The sequence below is a fragment of the Amphiprion ocellaris genome, chromosome 3 (genome assembly GCF_022539595.1).
Source record: "Amphiprion ocellaris isolate individual 3 ecotype Okinawa chromosome 3, ASM2253959v1, whole genome shotgun sequence".
NCBI lineage: Eukaryota > Metazoa > Chordata > Actinopteri > Pomacentridae > Amphiprion > Amphiprion ocellaris.
Genome location: NC_072768.1, coordinates 9,083,486 through 9,103,227, shown reverse-complemented (window position 1 = coordinate 9,103,227; position 19,742 = coordinate 9,083,486). Strand labels below are relative to the sequence as shown.

The window sequence follows — 19,742 nt, the reverse complement described above, 5'->3', positions numbered from 1 at the left end:
ACAAACTATCTGTTGCCACAGGGATAAATTTCAGCAAATAGTTATTTGGCTTGATCATATTTTACATGCACAAATGTCCCCAGTACCCTTTAAACTGGCTTTGTTTATGCAAATTGTATGCTAATGGTCATTTGTTCTTGTGTGTAATTGCGTGAGTGTGTATATGAATGAGTGCAAGAGAGAGATAAAGAGAGGGAGATTGATCACAGAGAGGTATTACTCGGCTGTGAGTGTTGTGAGGGCAGCACTATTATGCAGATGAGTGGGTTAAATGTAGTTGGACACCACACAGCATGCCATTAAATCTATAATGGCAGTGGGACCCTAATGCTAGGCTGCTATTTTAATGTGCTCTGCCTTTCCCCGTGTTGTACACTAAACAGCCCTGAGCCCCCATTAACCACATGGCAGCGCTTCTCAGTTGCTGTTATATATTTTTTATATTTCCCATTCTGCTCATTGTGTTTAGCTCATTCTGTCTTCACTCTTTTTCTCAATTCAATTTTTTTCTGTGTCTGCCTCAGTGTGCTCTTTCTCTGTCTTGTATTCAAAGCCTAAAGTGAAAATAGAGCCAGATACTAATTACCTCTGGCACATCCTTTTATGCTGCTGGACAGCTAGTGTAGATGGCATAAGTACGGCAGTCCATACCTGTTTGTAATGACGAGCTTAGAGGACCACAGTAAAACCCATTACCCCAATTACCCAATTATCTCAAATGATGGGTGATTATCCGGCATCATCACCAATACCGCTGTAGCACCTCCTCTAGGATAGCTGTTTTGCTGGTCTGAATATAGCTATTCACGTCTCCGTTTTCTTAATGTCAACACAGACACGTATTCAAAGCCTCTACGCACACTCATTTAGTCCTTGGCCTGCTATCATGTGCCTATTTCAACAGGTCATTCAGTGCAGTGTTTCTTTTTTCAAACCATTCGGGGATGCTGGATGAAGCTCTCGTATTCGATGGCAAAGGAAACAGAGCTGTTAGTGCAGGGTCATAACCTCTCACCTGACATGTGAGAAGACTGTGTGTGTGCATGTGTCTGTGCGACATGTGAGTAGCACTGATCACACCATTTGCCATCCACTGATGTGTTGTTTTTGTATCTCCTCTGTGTGTCTCTGTCCATCCATCTGTCCTCGAACCCAGACCACCCCCCAAAAAATCACAGTAAATAGAGTCCTTTCAGGGCGGCCATGGAAATGAAAAATGCAGTTGAAATGGCAGCAACTAGTAATACAGACTGCATCTCTGTCCTTTAATCAGTGATAATAGCCCTAGGTCTTCATGAATCTAAAGTCAAGAATGTGCCTAAGCACTCCGGCAATCCTGCTTCCTGGTGATTATCCATCTCCTCCTCTTCGCTGCTGTCTGCTCTGCCCCCTTCTCCTCCTCCTCCTCTTCATCTTCTCCACCCATCTCCTACAATTCATGGAATCATGCCCGGTGTTGATGGACGTCTTAAGCACAGATCAGTGTTTACTCAATCTAAAAATAAGAGGTTAGTGTCCAAACAGTATATCCTGTGCATGTGTGACATGTAAGGCACCGGACTGGCTTGCATTAGTGTGCGAGCATATACTTGCCTTTGAGAGGTTGGAGGGGTCAGTGGTTAGGTCATGTGTATATATCCATGCCAGGTAAAAGAGATGTCCAATGAAGGACAGGGGGCTCCTGTGTCTACTCGTCATCTCCCAAGAGCCATGGTGTCACTTGCCCCCTTGCCTCTCGCCTCTCCTCCCCACTAACCCCCTTTCTCCCTTCGGCTGGTGGTAATACAGCCACGGCTATTCTTAGCTGCGGTGTCAAGCCTGTCTCTGGGGAGCAGTTGAGGGGGCTCTGTTACATTATACACATGCAGACACACACACATGCACACAGGTGTCTTGAGACACTTCGATGTCATATTTATTAAGCTCTGTAACTCCGAAACCAATTTCAAAAACAGCCCTCTAAGTACGAGATCATGTTCCACAATTGAAAACTCAATTAATTGAGTGGTATGCTGATTGGGTTGCTTCGGCAGGCTGTGTATAATTGACGTGTTACTGGGGGTGGTCTATCCTTCATGCAATCCTAAAGCAATGCAGTATTTATTTATTGTATCATAGGTCTTGCAGAAAGCTGATCCACTGTTAAACTGCAGGAAGATTTTATTAGTATTATCAATAATGTCTGCATAACTCAGTTGCAGCACTGCTTTACATTAAGTAGTAAAAAAGCTGCAGACTGGCATTTTAATTCATTATAAAGAAGCATATTTCAGTAGCATGTGTTTTCCATTTAAGGTGGGATATCGAAAGATCAAGTTTCTCTGCTGTTCCAGCTCAAGAACTTTAAAAATATTAAGTGCACGTGTGTTTTCTGTATTTCTATCATTGTAAAAACCATTGTGACTTGCTGTTATATTGTTAGAGGTGGTCGCTCTGATGATAAAGTACAGGGAAAAGTCTGAGGGAAAGAAATGTAGTTTATTTCATAAAGTAAAAATGCTGGCGTACATTCATTTGCTAGTGCAGCTTTGCTTTTCCTGCAAATGGTGCCATTGAAGAAAGGGTGCGTAGTGGTGCAATCCTGTTTCTTAAAAAATCACTTTCCCATACAACTAAACTGCATTGTCAATTACCTTTTGAGAGAAAGGTATTTTTTACTATTTGTTGTGACATATGACAAATTCATTTTTAATCGACATATCGTTGCCATTTTTTCTTTGCTTTACTGTTGCTCCTCTTTAGCAAACCTGTCACATATTAGATGGAGCGAGACTTGTCACCGTGGCAACCCAGAAAATATGTTGTCAGAGGGTGTAGTTTAACCCAAATCATGATATTTTCCTAAACCTAACCAAGTAGTTTTGGTGTCTAAACCTGACTGAAAATGAAACTGAACTCTACACAGGATGCCAAGACCAGACTCCTGGGTGAAAATCCTGTTTTGGACTTTTGCCTCCACAACCTAATGAAGACTTTGTGACTCTTTGAAACTGGAAGAGCTCCATGCAACATTATAGTTTTACTGTTTGGTAAGAAAATGTATTTCTTTGAAGATGGTATTGACAGTGCAGTTTCGTTGTATAGCAATGTCATTTTAGTGGGAAAGAGTTGGCCTCTGGGTGACTGCAAATGACACACCAGCACAAAAACTGATGCGGTTAACATTACACGTTAATAACTTCAGCATGTCCTTGACAGCTTGATAACTCAATGTTCCCTTTAGACAAGGCTTTTTAATACTTCATATCAAGTGTATTACTCCTATCACAAATTGTAATAATGACACGGTGCAACCTGAGTTTTGGTGACAGCTCTAAATTTATGTGCACATGTCTGGATCAGGAATATTGATAGGACTTCCCTCCCATGAAAATCCTGAGGGAAGTGTCTTGAGCATGTAGCACTTCGTAACAACGGAATTGCCTTACAGACCACACGCAGCATTGGCACCCAGCTAAACCCTCGCGGAGGGTAGAAAATCCTGTCAGTGTTTCTCTGTGTGTGGCAGATGAAGGGACAGAAGGACAAAGGTCTGGTTTAGTTCTCGTTGCAGCTGTCCTTACTGGGGTCAAGGCTGAGCGATTTTGTTCTCATCTGAGCGACTTCACACACATTACACACATGAACACCATGATACACACACTGTACAACAAGCCCTAATTAAAGGAAATCCTACTGAGGACAGAAATGTTAAAGGAAACTGCAATCTGAGTAAATGTTAAATGTTACTGCAATGCATTTTTAAAAGATGGCAGAAAAAGGTGGCCTATTTGTACGACTGGTTATCAGCTACAAAACACTTCTGTAGCGTTACTAGATTTAACCATGGCACAAAACTCAGACAATTAACCAAAAATGACCAATATTAAATCACGGTAAGTGTCCATAGACTGTATGTATTTATATTAAGCTACAGTGGCTCATTGTGCAACTTCATGTAAGCTTTGGTGCAATAATGGTAATTTTGACTAGAAAACCAAAACACCAGTCTGTATTGCTTATGTGGAAAAGATGAAGCTGCCAGATGAACAAGGTAGCCAGAGATTATGGATAATTACTGAATGACTGTACCTACGGTATACTATCACTGTATACTGTGTGTAGCTTCAGGGCCAAAAGTCACATTTGCTACACATTGCTGGTCTACCATACCTTGTTCGGCGGTTGTGTAAAAAAGTCTGCAGTCATTCGCTCTGCAGCAGAGCTGTAATGCAGTGTTTCTGGTGGTTAATGGCCTCCCATGAGCCTGCTCCTGTTTTACTGCCCAGCCTGTGGGAGGGAGGAGGGGAAAAAGTGATGGCGCCTGAGGGAAAAAGAGGTATAGAAGCCCAGAGAGAGGAAAAAACATGAGGACAGGGAGAAAGTTAGCAGGATGAAAGCAGGTACGAAAGATGATTTGATATAAAATGGGGAATACAGACTTTGACATGGATAAAAAGGTAGGAAAGGATAGGGACTGTGGTGTGAGACATGGTGTAAGGTGACCCAGAACTCTGCAGCCAGTCTGACTCCTGCTGATGGATGGGCTTTTTACCAGGAGATGTCTTACTCCTGGACTTTGACATTTATCCAACACGGCAATGAAATACTGAGCATTTTGAATATCCTTTCATATCATACTATAGGAAGTGGCCACAGATACCAAAGCTACGCTGAATGTAAGTAATTTTCGACCGATGTGGTCTGAAAGTTCCCTTTGAAGTACTATCACAAGCACAAATGCAAGTATAGAAGCGCAGCTCGGGCTGTACACACTCACCACCCTCACACACGAGCTATTTATTTCACACGTTTGTGTGTGGTGTGCGTGTGTTTTACTGGTTTCTGTACGTGGCCTCCAGTGCACAAAGGGCAACCATCAAGTTCAGGGTCACATTTACATCCATTAATCACAGACAGGGCTCCAGACTGAAGTCCTGCTTCAGCTTCTCTGCCGCTAAGTTCCAGTACGGAAAGTTCAGTCTATGGTCAGAAACATTATATTTGTTGTACCTTTTCAAACCTATGAACTGTCTGTGAAAACACACACAAAAACGTCCAAAGCTTAAAAAGATTTGGTTGTATAAAATTATTTTTAAAAAGTGCAATAAATTTGGCATTTTCATGTAATGACAACTGTGTAAGTATTGGATTGAATATTTCACTTTTTGGGTTTTTTAATGAACAAGGAATTTAGAAGATGTAGGTCAAATTGCTCAACTAGTTGAAAAAAAATGTAATTTATGACTTTAAACTTGCCTGTAGAAAACATAAGGATTTGGGATAAAGTGATTTGTGAATGGTTGGAAGGAAAGTATAACTTTATATGTCTATTTAGCTTAGATTTTAATGAAAGCTAACAGGAAACTGTGGTTGTGCTTTAGTACCTTTGTAGTTTATAGAGTTGGAGTCAGTTATAGGGCAGAGAGATGAGCAGCCACACCAAAGCACCCTCTCTGCAGTTATATATAGAGCTTGTTCACCCCACCCTGTTCTGGAGGTGAATGGGCTCCATGCAAACACATTCTACAGCTTACATGACCTGCTTTCACACCCGCCTCCCTGGTTCTGCTTTCCTTTCCTCTCCCCATTTTCACATCTCTTATGTCCATTGTTTTTAGTTTGTGGTTTGGCAGAGTGGTGCGGTATGTGGTTTAAAAGAAAATAAAACGGCACAAAGCATTCTAGTGGGATAGCTATTAGCATAACATATCAGTTCATTTCCTGAGGTGATTTTTGCTTCAGTCTTTATTTATATATGAATAACTATGCCGTTTCCTTAACTGTTCTGATTTACTGTCTTGCAATTGCCCAATTAGAGTGAATCCAAAAGTGGCGCCACACACATGAACTATTCCAATAGAAGTCTTCACAGTGTGGTGCTGACAAATGACTAAAAAACAGAGTTTACTACACTTTAGGGGATACTGTAATAATCCTGCCGAACAGTCTGGACCATTTCTCAAAACGTTAATCTAAATACTGAAACATTACTTTAATAGAAGATTGTGCAGTAGACAGTCTTACATATGCTACATGTAGGGATCAGGGTGGTTTACCCGACTCCTTTATAAAGAGACTTTAAGATGTATCTCTGTATCCATGAAGCAGTAGTCAACAACACTGATCAAAGATTTTCTTAAAAGGCTTTTCCTCTGTGTCGACTTGTTTTTAATGATGGCCTGAACGATCGCAAGTTCAAGGAGAGAGAGAAAGCGAGAAAGAGAGAGTGAGAGATGAAAGCGAGAGAGCACTGACAGCAACAGGATGCATGGACAGTGTCACAGAGGCCAATATCGTGTGCAATTGCTTGAGGCCTCCCATGGTGCCGTGAATGTTTTCTCCATGCTGGCCGGGACTATGTGAGAGGTCAGAGCAGAATGGACACTGTGCCCATTGTCCTGAAATGTCTGACCACTCTTTTCCTCTAAGGCAAGACAGATGACCTGCTAAGAGTCCTGCATGACCTGTAATGAGCCTGCGAGTGTTTGTGTATGTTTGTGTCTGAGTGAGTGAATATTTTTTACACATGCAGTTTTTTGAGCATTTTACAGTTAATGGCTCAGGTGTTAATACAGAAAAAGTATGCTTTAGAGACTCAGGATGTTAAAATGTTACTGCTAACACCGTAAAAGCTGCATACAAAAAGCTATGGAAAAGGTGCTACCAGGATGTTCCGATTTTATTAGCTATGCTTCTCATTTAATAAAGAGAGCACTTCAGTACTAAATGCGTTTTATTGCAATAAAGCAACACATTTACTGCAACAGGCTGGGCATGTCTTAATGTTAGATAAAGTCTGCATATGTGTTAATATGTCAGTTTGTGTCCTCACATTCCCACTCTCTTCGGAGGTAACTCACAAGTTGCTGTTTTTATTATTGCTCTTTCTTGGTTGGTCCTAGTTGCCAGGTGGTGCTCCTGCTGTGTGCATAAATCAACACCTTGTCAGACACACACCATAGCCACCTGTGACAAAACACCCTGAGAAAAGAACCAGGTGGAGTAAAACTAAAGAAAGCCAGAGAGAGAGAGAGAGTTAGACAGAGATGACAATGTTTTTTTCGTCTGTTCTTCCCTTTAATTACTCTATTAAATCATCACGTGACTCATTACTGATGTGACAGAACAACAATAACAGTCAGAGGAGACACTTTCCCAAACACACACTTCCCATATCCCTGAGATGTGCTGACAAACACAGACTTGCAGACAGAAGTCTGTGGTGTCACAAACAGCTGCTGCCCCACCGCTGACACAATAGAGGTGTGGCAGGTAGAGAGAAAACTTACGGAGCCTGCAACAGAGGACTGAGCTGCAGTGACATAATTAAACATGTTCAAGTACACATTACTAGATTACTTTGATTACATAAACACCATCTGCTTCTATCACAACCATTAAAATCAGTCCTGCTACAGCAACACCTGCTGTCAGAGTATTCTAAAATTCTCTGACGTCCAAAAGTCTTTAAACTACTCCATCTGCTGTGCATTTTTTAATGCACTTTTTGGTCTAAACGCCTGCCCAACATGGCCTGTTTTCAAGAGGTTCATAATTGCTAGCAGTGCTCCTGCCCCACCTATCTAAAGCTTCTCATCTTCTACACTCACCTACAGTCTATGCAGTGGCCCGTCCAGTGCAGTTTCAGTTACCAAACATTTCCGTCTCAGGTTGAAATAATAAATAGTGAGGCTGGGCAGGTCAGATTAGAGAGACCGGTGTGTATTTTCATACAGCTGAAGACAAGGACTGCATACTAAAGCACTAATGCCCGACAGATGGTTCCACTCACTGTAGTCAACTACAGGACGTACCCTCTCTCCATCCTGGCTATTTGATATGCTGAAGCTTGACCAGACCTCTGATACGTCTTTGTAGACATGGTGGGAGGACATATTCTCTACAAGAATTTGTGAGGGATTTACCACGTCAGATAATAATCTGCCTGTCATAGTCTACAGCACGCAGTCAGTATTTCGGACAGATTCAGGTTAGTTGAGTAAGAGCAGAGCCCACCTTGGGTAACGTTCGAGGAAAAGTTAAGCAAATACTGTTTACACAAAAATAACTTTGTAGGCAACAAAAGTCTTACAATCTTTAGCATGAGTGAATGTCACAAGAAAATTCTTTCCAGACTAATTTCTGGCAACAGTCAGACACACAGAAATCCATTCTGAATAAACAGCCTCTGTTTCCATTGTTATGACTTGTACTCTGCTTCTGTAAAACCAACAGCTGTAAGAAGATTTTTTTTAAAGCTGAAGACCATTAGGCGAAATACAGTAGAAAGGGATGAAGTTCAGAAATACATAAGACAGAATAGTTTTTTTATTTAAACAGGATAACCTGGGATTAAACCCCATTCACCACTTGCTCCATCTTGGCTATCTGATATCCTGAAGCCTGGCTAGACTTCTGATAATGTCTGTGTAGACATTCTTGGAAGGAGATACTTTATACAGCAATTCGTCAGGGATTAACTGTGTAAGATAATAATCTGCCTGTCATAGTCTACAATGTGCACACACAAGAGATCTCACTAGCTCAGATTGGTGGGAAAAAAGACCCTGAAATCATTATCAAGTTTAATTTAATTGCAATCCACCTTGCTACTGTAGGTCATCTGAAAGGAAAAATCCAACCCAAACTATTTAGCTACTGTTTTTCAGAATGTAGCTGCATATATATACAGTATATATATATATATGCAGTATATCTATATATACTGCATATATATATATATATATATATATATATATATATATATATATATATATATATATATATATTATATTTCTAAGTGCACTCAGCCAGCCATGTAAGGGACTGAATGATGTGCCATGCAAAGACAAATAGCAGTAGAAGTTTCTGTGTAGATCTTTGCACTGTGCTAAACAGAGGTTAGCAGAATTTGCCTCTATTCTTATGATGCTTTGCAGGTGTACTCTGAATTTTCATTGCTCTTGGTGGTTAGAAATACATCTGTGCATCAGTATTTTGTTGAACATGAAGAGAGGATATCCGAGGCATTAACAAATTCTACTGCTGCTGCTGCTTCTGCTACCAGGCATCTCTTCAAACCAATATTCCATATGAGACAGTACGGGGAAAAGGATATCAAAATAAATAGTCTTCACTGTACTGAAAACTTTCAGGTAATGTCACTTACAATCAAGATATGAAATTAGATGCTGCTTTTAAGTTAGATATTGTGGGCTCTCCCCCACATCTGTACAGGGAAAATTGGAGGAAGCTGCAAAGTATAGAAAAAGTGTATTTACTTAAGTTAATCAAACCATGAATCCACAAAATCACCCTATGTCCCATTTAAAGCTTACAGTTTACATGTTGGGAACCACTGACCCGTTCTCGTTCCCAGGACATCAAATACCGCTGTTTTGTCAAAGCCTCTGGCACCTGAGAGATATGCATAAGGTGTCCTTTGGCTTCAGTACCATCTGACCTGTATGGGAAGTTTTCCAGTTTAATAAGGAGGTTGGACAGGTGGAGGCAGCATGAGACAGAGGACTTTTACCCAGGAGGCTGAGGGGCTTGTATCCTGTGTCAGGACATTATTTTCTTACTTAGCTTAATTTCATTTTGTGACATAATCTTCTTTTTACTTGCAGTTTGGTTCAGTGTAGGCAACAAAACTGCTAAATACACTATGACAGAATTAATTATATGTTAAAACGGAAACTTTTCCTTATTGGAAAAGTAGTGACAGACAGTGACAACACCAGGAGAAAACATTTGACTATGGACTCATTGCATTGATTTCTGATGATCACAGACTTTTGTAGGGTCGTCTGGCTATTTTACAAGTTATAAAAATATGCTAATAAGCACCCGATGCGGTGCAATTAGATGTGATGCCAAGGGGTTCTTATAAAACAGCCATGTGTGAGAGTGACACCAAGCTCGAATCAATACCATGCAATATATGATATAATGAATCTCTGTAGTGTAAAATTTGTGTGGAATAAATTGCCTTCAGCATTAGGAAACTATACAGACCCCCTTTTTAATGATGACCTCAAACATACAGTATAGCGACGACCCCAGACTCGACACACCTTTCTGCTTCTTGACAGGACTACAACTTTTGTCATCACAATTTTATTCCCTCGTTTTTAGTATCTGGTCTCCTCCATTTCTCTCTTCACTTTTGCATTACTATGGTAGTTAAAGGGCATCTGCAGCATCTCCATTCTGCAATGCTCTTTACAATGGAGGTCAGAGAAATGTCACGTATCTGAAATGGCTGAGCGCTAATATGCTTGATTGCTGGTGAAAGGTCTGTTATGGTCCATGAATGTGGATACCACAGAGCACATAAAAGTTCACATTTACATCCTTACACCATCCTGTTATATTAAACACAAGACTCTATTCATTCAATCAAAACTGCTGAGTTCACAAAAAAAGTTTTAGTTGTTTCAGTCAAGCTTCACTGACTTTTAGTGAAAAAAAAACTGTTAAACGGTGTCCAATTTAGACTATTAAGTTCAATTTCAAGCTTATAAACATCATAACTTGGTCTACTGCTCCTCTGTTGTCGAGCCACTAATCACACTGGAGCCTTGGATAACTGTTGTTTACCAAGTTCACCAGCAGTATGCTAATCTGTACAGACACAATTATCTCTAAGGATTTCTTACTGTCTCTTGGCTCTTCGTTCTATTGAATTTCATTAGACTTGCAATTTTTTGGTCAGGTCAAATTGTCTCGTCATTTGGACTACTGTAATTTGATTTCAATGAGATTCTGCTGATGGAAAGGGTCATGCCTCAGTTCATCCCTTCATCATGTATTTATTCTATTATGATAGAAAAAAAACATTTTCGTAACAGACAAATTATTCATCCATGCTGTTTTATGTGATGCTAGTAGAGTGGAGCAGTCTGTCTGGCTCTGGTCCCATAGGAGGACAGACAGGAGAGACAGTAGAACACTTAGTACAGAGGGGCTTTGTAAAGGTAATCAGGAACACACACACATGCGAGCATCCATGTACGTATACACACACACTTCCCAGCACTGCGGCGGCAGGCAGTCCCACTCCGTTCGGGGCAAAAACACTGAAATTAAACGCTGCGTGCTTGTGGTTTTTAATTTAGCGTGCTGACAGCCATCCAATAGTCCTGTGGTGACACTGGATAACTTTATGACCCTAGTGAGCACAGCCTGGGACAGGGACCAGGACAGACACCCACTTCAGCTCCTACCCTCTCTGTACACACACACACACACACACACACACACACACACACACACACACACACACACACACACATTTCATTGAAAATTTAATCTGAAAGATCCGAGTTACTACTGCAGACATTTGATCAGTCATTTCAACTGCTTATTGTGGGAGCATAATAGGGCTATTGATCATGTAGTAAAAACATTTCTGTGGTAAGATAATAATAACATTGTCAAAAATAAAAATTTAAACAGTTACTTAGATGCAGTATGCCAAGTCTATATTGGTTTCTGTGGTCTTTGTAATTGCCTCTTTTATGTCCAAATACCAACGTTACTGGACAATCAATACAAGCCACACGAGTGCATTGTGTATGTATATGGCTGTATGTATCTGTTGGATTTGTCTACTGAGGTGACTGCCAGATGAGTAGTGCTGAGTGTACAGTGTTTGAAATGGGAAATCTGTATTGGTCTTATTGCTAGTTTGTTATTTTCTTCAAATGCAATGAAAAGGAGATGTTTCTGTGGAGTACTTTAGGTTGTTAAATCATCTCATGTATCAGATTACTTCGTTCCATTACCAGCTGTTGAGTGTTGAAAACAGATCTCACTTTGTGTTCCTTTTTTCTTGTTGAAGCTTACTTGGCTTCTTTACTATTGATTGCCTAAAACCTGTCATAAGTTGACAATATTGACATACTGTGAAAGTGTCATTTACTCAGCATGACCTTGGTAGAGACAGCAAAACAACATGGTTTCCTACAGCTGTCTTGAACCTCTGCAACCCAAAACTATCTCCAACACCCGTGCATATTTTAGCTATTTCAGCATTGACATTAGCAGTGCATAAAAATTAGCCTCTTATTTATATCAAGATACGATATGTGTTGACACAATAACAATGCAATCACAGGAGAGTCGGCAGATTTATAAAATCCTGCATCATACGTTTTTTTGCATTTTCTGTGAGCATTTGTAAGCATATAGAGGCAAACAAATGTACACGTGTCGACAGAAACTCCGCCCACAGTTGGATCCATGTGTTCAGTTTTATGATCCTGACTTTCTGCAGATAAGTGAAGTGGAGGAAATGCTGCTGCAGAGGTGGCCTTGCTGGGATGTGTGTATTATTTTAAAAGTGCTTGCTCTGTAAGTGCTGGATATGCGGCTGTTCCATTGCCGCATGGTGGTGACAGTGTGTGTTGATGGAAACCACATGCAATGCCATAAGTGTGCGTGGTTCCATTTTCGTGTATGTGCCTGTCTGTGTGTGTGTTTATGGAAGCCAAGGCTAACTGGATTGTGGTTGTAGCTCAGTGGACATCCCTCTAATGATCGCTGACATGGTACTGCATTAATTTGAAGTGATGACACGTTGTCTGTGTGTGTTTTCTGAATGAGGACTTACAGGAAACGGGTCATATGAAGTCATGTGATGGACTGTTTAAAAGGAAATATTTGCTGCTCTGCTGGAGTATTCTGAATGGTTACCAGGCAGGCTGCTCTGCTGTGTACGACACTTTGGAAAGTTGTAAATCTTTGTCATTTGGGACCCGTAGTGCTGCACTGTAGCCTTTTATGTGTCTGTGGCATCTGGAACGCACAGTCAGTCACACAGACTCCATGAATGATTCACGGAAGAGTCTTTCTTTGTTGGCTGCATCTCTGCGGTGTGATGTTTGTATCCCAGCACATCCTTTCTCCTTCGGGAATCATTCACATCTATGATTCCCCACCTACACTATTCATTCACTCTGCATCCCTGCATATCTGTCCCTCGCTACTTTGCTCTTGCCAAATACTGTAGCCTCCCAGGTTCCCCACAGAGACAGGCAGCAGGCAGGCATGCCCAGAACCAGCCCTGTCCTCCTCTGAGAGCGGCTGACGTCACCGTTCTTCTCCCAGATGATTCTGTGAGACGCATCAACACTTTCACACACCAATATGGTGTTTCACATCAGTTACTAAGGAAGACAACTGTGTGTACACACACACACACACACACACACACACACACACACACACACACACACACACAAACACAACTGTGTTTATGTTTGGAACAACTAGGGAGAGAGAGAAGGAAAAAGGAAAATGCTAATGATCAGTAGTTGGCAGATGGAGTGATGTAGCGAGGACTGGTATTGCTGCCCACTTAAACTCATCTGCTATTACTCCAACCCCCAACACAAGACCGGACTCTGTGCACACTCATCCACATGCTTGCTCATTCACGCACCCTAAGGCGCTTGTTCTCACTCATACTCTTTCAGATACACAGGACTCTATGAAAACATCGATCTGGATTAACAATTGTAAGTGTACACCCTTTTGTTTATTGCAACAGCATTCTTCTAGTATTATTAGATAGGATCTGATATATTTGTGTTGGGTAAGAGACAGGGCAGTTGTTGTTGGTAATGCACAGAAAGGTCTATTATCTTGTCACTGCCGGCATCACGCCGTCAGGGTAAGGAGTTCAGTGATCACATCTTTTGTCATGGCAATAAAATAATTCTCATTTACAGTTTGTTGGTGTTGTTGGGCTGAGTAACAGATACGATGAAAAATGAGCTTGAAAATTCACCCTGGAGGGAGGAGGAGATGCCATCTGATCTCATAACACAACCTGGTGTGTACATCACATCAGCATAGTAACCAGGAGAGCAACGCTGTGTGTGCTCGAGTGATTTATGACAGGAGAACAGTTAATGGATTTATGAAGTGTTCAGTAATAAATTCAAGGCTTTTATGGAGTCAGTCGAGTCTGATAATTTGCATGTTTTTCTGGAGAAAGGGGGATTTTCAGCAGAGGAACACACACAGCTCTTGCGTTTCTTCTAGGTGTGAGTCATGAGGAAAATCTTTTATTTTCCATTTTAAATGTTGGTTGTTTCGTTGTTTTTTGGGCGGAACCTTGTTTCAAATTTACAGTATCTTTTTAGAACGTAATAGATAATGCAAGGGATAATACATGATTAATTGCAGCATTTGCAGGTCATGACTGATGATCTGATTACTGTGTACTTTAGTTTCCGTTGAGCACGTTGATGAGCACCATATGTAAACCTGCAAGCACACTACCCAAATGAGCACAGTCAAAGAAAAGAATTCTAAGCAACAAATAAATCCTTGTATAAGTTGTGTAAATTCTGCAGTCCTCTAAGTGTTATAATTCCTCATGTCTGCATGTGTTTACACCAATCTTTTAAGTCTCTAATTAAAAGCTATGTTCGCGGATGTGTTCTTTTAAGTGAGTGGCTGAAAGGCATGAAAGTTTATTTACTGCCATGTTGCACTGTGGGGACTAGTTAAAGGTGCTGATAGCGGCTAATGCTGGTCCAAATACTGTAACGCAAACACACACACACACTCAGATGCACACACTTTTAGGGAGAGATAGGGATAGCGCACAGCTGCCCTGTCTCAAGAGAGTGAGAAGGAGAACAGAGGCAGAGGCTATTCACCTTAACTAGATCACTCCTGTGCACACAATTATGCAATATGTAATGAAATTAAGAGTCAAAGAAAAAACAGAACTGTGAGAGTGACAGATTTTTATGTTTGCTGCTACATTAAAAGCCATATGCATAAATTTAACAAAGCAAACATCCTCACCAGTGTCCCAGCTTCTGCAAAGTTGCACATTGTGCTGGATCTTATTATATCTTTGCCAGCCTGAACTGAAAACACATTGTCTCCAGGCATTTGGTCTAAATTTTTCCTCTCACATGGTCAGCTGTTGCAAAGTCAGAACCCAGCACATGGTCTCTGTTTCTAAGAGCGCAATGCAGTAGAAACCCTCTCAATAAGTGGAGCTGACCATTAACACATGGAGGTTAAGAGGGGTTAGTATAACTAGTCTGCTACTGCATAACCAAATCACATAAAATTTGAATGGCTTCTAGGAAAAGAGGATGTTTGGAGATGAAAAACGAAACAGTAGCAAAAGTAGAAAGCCTTAATGTGCTTTGGGAATGACATCAATGGAAAGTCCAACTACAAACAGCACTTCGTTTGACATCCCACAGAGTGGCAGAAAGCATGGAGTCACTTATGCTATTTCCTCTCATTTCACCTTCCTCACGCCCAGTGTTAGGGTCACCGAGCAGAGGGCTAATTGAGCCTCAAGATAGCACAAATGAAATGTGCTACTAGTTTACTCCCACCACAGTCTGTCACTGGCAGGAAGGCCAAGTCTTTGGGGGCTGCTCTGGTTTTATCATGAACCTTTTAAACACTGTAGACTCTTTTGTCCCCCTCCACGCTAAAGAAAAACTAAAAGAAAAAGAATGATGTATGATCAGAGTTAGAGGGCATTTTTGCGCTGGAATTCAAAAGCTGCACTCAACTAAAATTTGAATTCCAAATGTTTACTTGCAATCAAGTTGAGTGGCATCGCAGATACAGAACACTGAGAATGGTCTTTCAGTGATCTAGGAGTAGTAGTTTTGGTTTTAAATGAAAAACTATTTGCATATTCATATATTCTGAGCTGTTCATTGAGAGAGATGTAGATTTCAAGTGATTAACTTTGTTATGGAAACAACAGCAGAGTATTTTTATGTAGCTGTTAACATGCCTGCAGGGACTCTTTTAAGAGCTGACAGAATCTGTCCTCTGTGAATATTCTGCTGGTTAGTTTAGAGAAGAAGTAAACAGAGGTATTCCCAAATAACATTTTGGGATTCTCCTTAAAATGTGTGGCAATGCACAATTAAAAGGAGTATATATTTAGAAATGATTTGTAAGTTAATGTGTATGCTAATTTGATCTCTTATATACACAGGGTGGGACAAACGTGAGACAGATCAGGACAATGATGCTACTTGACAATGACCTAACGAGTAATTTTTGGGAAAGCAACCCAACATAACGGATACAAATGACAAAATAGTTAGGCCTAATAGTTATGACATAAAACAAAGCAAGTAAGGTGATGTTACTTCAAATGTATGCTTAAAGAGGAGATTGAGGCAGATGAATGAGTCAACAAAACCCCACAATTTAACATTGTAAGCTGTTATTGCCAGTCTTGTTATGTTTGACTTCATGACTGTCCCTAACCCCAATCAGCTGTTTACTTTAATAACATTCGTGATGAAATTTGCTAACTTTCAAGTCAGAAAATGCTTCTGTGAGTCATTCTGTGTGACACATACAAACAATGGTTTTTGTTGTTGACAATTTAATAACACATTTGATAGATGTGTTGGCTGTTCTTGAAACACGATCCTCCTTTTAGCTAATGCCATTGTGACAATGTATCTTAACTGTGTCTGACCCACTGTCAGTAAATATCTTCAAGGTTATCGTGGAAAAGCTCCCCCTCCTCACACTGGCTCAGATTTCCTTCAAGTCACTCCCCAACTAATGGATCTGCCTCAGATTGTGGGCAACACAGTAGTTCTCTTTTACAGCAGCCTTTCATCTTGAAAATAACAAAGGGCTGATTTAGTGCAAACACATGCTCGTGCAATTTAGTCATGTATTAGTGTATTTACTAAACTGGTTTGCTCAGAGTCCCTGTTGTTTCTCCGTCATGTACCCCATCCATCCACTTCATGTCTCCTCCATTCATTTATTTGCTCCATGTTGTGATCTAAGCAGGCTTTTAAATTCCCTCATCCTCTCGCCATGTCCTGTTTCTAGTTCTTACATTTTTTTCATCTCATCTCTGGATCCTGTGTCCTCCTGCTGCTGACACAGAAGGGTGATCCACTAGTTCATGCTTGCTGACCCATTAGGTGAACTCCTCGGCCCCACCGGACGCTTCTGTTTGCAAACTGTGACAAAGTATCAGCTTTACCCTTGTCTGTAGGTGCAGGCAGCGTGGAGGAACATGGGATGTAGGCATGTTTATATATATTACCTGTCACACCCCTGTCTCAAAGAGCGTTTACTTGCCTGCACGTGCTCTCACATGCATTCACCAAACAAACATTTAAGAAAAGCCGAGTGATTTAAATTCCATGAGTGTAGACTGCTAATCTCAATAAAAAGTCAGCCTATGATTATGGAAGGACAAAGCCTTATTAAATTAACTTAAGTGATTGCTTAGCAAGTTGCTCCAAGGCAGAGAATTATAAAATGCAGTGTGTTTCAGCCACACGTAGATATCCTAATTAGCTAAATAAGTCATTAATTTTAGTGGAGCGTTATTAAGATAAAGTTAATGAAGGTAAGCTTAATTAAGATGTGATGAATTGACATGTCGGTTACACCCATTAACACATCTCCTGCCTTTGACTTATCTGCTTATACTCCAGAATGCTGCCTGGAAATTAGACATTAAAGTGTCATCCAGCTGGTGTATCTCTGAGACTGACATTAACATTCAGTCACAAGGAAGTTAGTTTTCTTTAGTTGAGCTGAGTACATTTGCATCCTAATCACCATTAATTTGTGTAACATTGTCTTTCAGATCTACAGAAACACTAGTGTGTAGCTTGTTTCTTGTAACTTACTACATAATATATATATTTTAAAACCCATGAAGTGGACACTTTGAACTGCTAGATGATCCAAGGCTCTTAAAACTCCCACTCCAGGGGGATGTTTCTTAACAAGCACAAGTGATGATGGGCTCAGTTACAGCAGCTTGCTGAGTGTTGCTGGTGTGAAGCAACTACTCTTAATAGGGGTAATACTTCAAATGCCTTGATATGTGTGGATTGAGTTGTTAATGTTAATGGTAAAGACTTTGGTGCAGCATGTTTCAGTTTCCAGTTATTTGTAAACAATTTAATAATTTAAATTTGCTAAAGTCCCTCTTTGGTCATGGATTAAATCCCTAAGGTGAAACTGTTCAATCATGGCTTTGACTGCTTATTTTACTTGCTATACGTCTTTTAACAAACATCATATGGACATGTAAATTAGTGAAAAGCTTAAACTTTTACTAGAGGGAGTCTTTAACATTTCTGTTGTGGTTGTGTAGTGTAAGTCAAAACAGTCAGAGTTGATGTTTTGATTAGCATACTGTGGTATTTACCTGATATGCATCTTGGTAGATACACTAATTGTACCATGTCTTTTCATATCTTGATCTGATTTATTTTTTCCATTGATAATTGTGTGCTGTGCATTGTTTCTTTATGTAATTCCACTTGATTATGTAGCACATAACTGGTTCCAGGGAGCTCGTGTGTGTACATGCTTGTGTACTGACAGTCAAAATATGTCTACTTTTGAAGCGAAAGCAATACGCATTAGAAATAAGGTCATAATTGCTATCATTTGACTGACTACATGAACTATAGCGAGGTATGATGTACACTGAGAACCTGCTGATCTGACAGCAGCAGTGTGACAAAACATGGGGTTAATCTACAAGATGGGGTTTTGGAGAAATCAGTTGAGAAGACAGGAAAACTCTGTGAAACATCCACTGTTTGCAAGTTGTTACTCTGCATTTTCTCTGCAGCTCCAATTAGTCTAGAGTTATTAGATCTAATAGTATACATGTAAATATATTTTGGTCATTGTTTGGATTATTAAGACAGAAGACAAACACTATAAACATTGTTGAAAATGGATGTAAGGGAGATAGAACTTCCTCTGATGACATTGCAGAGTGAATGTGTCAGCCTCAGACAACCCCGGCTCAGTTTAACACCTGGCTGTATCTGAATCATTTGGCACGCTGAGCACTGCTGTTTACGTCACACTTTTACAACTTCGAATCACTGCTCATTGATGCAACAATTACAGGAAAGGCCTTTGTTAAGACTGAACAGAAGTGAGTGAAGAAACACTACCCTTGTATTAACTCTACATTACTGGCACAATATTAGGATCCAGTGAACACGGTTCCAGGATTCAGGATATACTGTAGCTGTCTGGCAAAAAAAGTTGGCTTGATTTGTCTTCCAACTCGATAAGCTTTTATTTGGCAATGCATCAAGTTGATAGCATTTAATTTTGCTGCAGTAGCTGAATAGCAGCAGTAGAATCAGTTGCATTTAATTACCTGGTAAATATGATACAATCACATGCTAATATTTATGACGCTGTGTGACAGATAGGGACGCCCTAAGTAAACAGTGTAGATAACAGAGCCTGAGGGGATTCTTGTTTAGGCAAAGAATTTGACAGACTTTGTATAGCGGAGTGTTATAATGACCCTAATGTCCTGAGGTGAGCTTCACTTTGCTTTGAGAACACTCCTTAAGTGTGCCATTAATTCTCACTCCTCCCCCTTATATTGTTCACGTTGTTCCCCACTGAGTGCAGGGTGAAGAGGTGGGGGAAGGTTATGGTGAGCCTGTCTGTGCAAGTGTGAGTGACAACAGTCAGAAGGTCACTTTTGTCTCAGAATGTTTCATTCATAAGATACAGTCAAGTGAAAAGCAACTAGAAGAGAAGCCATATGTGAAGGGCTGGAAGTATTATATATCATAGCTGTACATCATGAGACATATATAAGCCTGAATGTTTGTTCATAACATTATTATTTTTCAGCTCTGCAATATGGTCTTTTGAGATTCTCTCTTACTTCTAACTCCAACACAATATGGCATGGCAAACCACAAAACAGCGAGAGAGCGAGT

The 19,742-nt window shown here is 40.4% G+C and overlaps 1 protein-coding gene across 3 annotated transcripts in view; it reads left to right on the top strand.

The window, feature by feature from the left end:
• The window catches only part of sema3ab (sema domain, immunoglobulin domain (Ig), short basic domain, secreted, (semaphorin) 3Ab), a 67,745-nt gene that overhangs the window by 11,848 nt on the left and 36,155 nt on the right, over window positions 1-19,742 (top strand). The window contains exon 1 of one of the 3 annotated variants that reach the window (XM_035952129.2): window positions 13,361-13,505. The exons of the other annotated variants lie outside the window; for them this stretch is intronic. The gene's annotated coding sequence lies outside the window, so the exon portion shown is untranslated. Of the gene's footprint in view, window positions 1-13,360; window positions 13,506-19,742 lie in introns of those variants that run through there. 3 annotated transcript variants of the gene reach the window in all.